This window comes from Calidris pugnax, unplaced genomic scaffold, assembly GCF_001431845.1.
Source record: "Calidris pugnax isolate Ruff unplaced genomic scaffold, ASM143184v1 scaffold280, whole genome shotgun sequence".
NCBI lineage: Eukaryota > Metazoa > Chordata > Aves > Charadriiformes > Scolopacidae > Calidris > Calidris pugnax.
The window spans coordinates 653,566-655,145 of NW_015091123.1; the positions used below are offsets into that span (position 1 = coordinate 653,566).

A 1,580-nucleotide genomic window follows, 5' to 3' on the forward strand; every position below is an offset into this window, starting at 1 on the left:
CCCCCGGCTGCACATCCCTCTCTGCCAGCTCCGAGCCGCCAAGGAGCTCAGCTCCCTCTTCCCACTTCCCTCCCAAGTCTGGAAAACTTCTTTTTTGAAGGCGAGGAGAAAATTCTGCGTGTTCAGCACCTTGGTTCAGGCTGCTTCTGGTTACACAGTCCCCAAACTCCCCGGGAAAAGAAAAGAAAAAAGAGAAAAAAAAAAAAAAAAAAAAAAGGAGAGATGCCTTTGGTTTGTTGTCATCGGTGCTGAGCCATCCCCGGGAAAGGGGCTGCCGGTTCCCGGGGGGGAAGGATTTGCCGGTGGTGCCGGTGTGCGTGGGGTAGGACGGGCAGCGTGGGTGGAAGAGGATTTAGCGAGCACGGGGGGGGCGTGGGGGGCACCTCTGTGTGACGGTGCTAATTGCATCTGGACGCGGGTGTCGGTGCCGTCAGCGTGTGAGTGTGCAGCGGGGTACGGCTGGAAGGGGTGTAACCTCTCCTTGGGTGCACACGAGTGTGAGCAGGCGGGTTTGTCGGTGCTTTGCACGGCGTGAGTGTGCCCTGTGGAGGCTGCGGGGTTTGTGGCTGTTTGGGCACACGGGTGGATGTGGGAGAGGGGATGGAGGAGATGCAGGGGATGGAGGAGATGAAGGAGATGGAGGAGATGAAGGGGATGGAGGGGATGCAGGGGATGGAGGGGATGCAGGGGATGGAGGGGATGTCACCCCTGCCCAGAGGATACCCAGCTCCCGGGGGTGCCCACCCTGGTCCTGCAAAGCCAGGGATAAACCTCTGCCTTTAAAAGCAGTGCCAGAGCGTGGCTGTGGGCTGTCACTTCTCACCCCACTGATGCTTTGCATTCTGTGCCAGATCCACACAGCCCCACCAGCTCCCGGCTCCGGTGCCCGGGTCGGTGCCTGACACCCCCTTTCTTTGCTCACCCACCTGGGGAGCCTGCGCCTCACCATCTCCAAAGGGGTTGGGTGCCTGCCTGGGCTCTGCAGAGAGCAACCTGGCTTTTCCTCCCTAGTTCAGGCATATTTGGCCACGGGTGCAGGTGCCCAGTGGAGTGACAGGAGGGTCCCCCACACAGAAGTTGGCCCAGGAGTGTGGGGGAGCCCTGACAGCTCCCATCCAGACCCCCCCAAGCCCTGATTGTCCCCCACGGCTCTGCCCACACACCTGCATCCCAGCTGCATCCCTGCTACCAACCCCTTTCTCCCCGGGGGAGTTCTCCTTTGGTTTCCTGCTGCCCCCCATCTGCTAACACCCCCCTGGCCCCCCTACCAGCCCCTTCCAGCAGTGCCAAGCCCTGGGCAACCTCCTCAGCCAGGGCTGCCCCACCAGAGCAGTGTGGAGGGGGGTTTCTCTCCCTCTCTCCTCTATTCACAAGTGAGCTGAGGCCTGTCAACTCCTTACACGTGTGGCTTCCTGTGCTCACCACAGAAGGACCAACACCTGATCTGTTTTTCCGAGCAGGCCTGCGTTTCTCAGGAGTTACTGTGACTCCAAATTCCTCCCGAGAGCTTGTTTTCCTCTCTGAAGGCTGCGGCAAGTGGAATACGAGCAGGAAAGAAAAAAAAAATAGTCCTTGCTCGT

At 59.7% G+C, this 1,580-nt stretch overlaps 1 protein-coding gene across 1 annotated transcript in view; it reads left to right on the plus strand.

Annotated features, from left to right (window-relative positions):
- LZTS1 (leucine zipper, putative tumor suppressor 1) overlaps window positions 1–1,580 on the plus strand; it is a 21,496-nt gene that overhangs the window by 396 nt on the left and 19,520 nt on the right. The window lies entirely within an intron of this gene.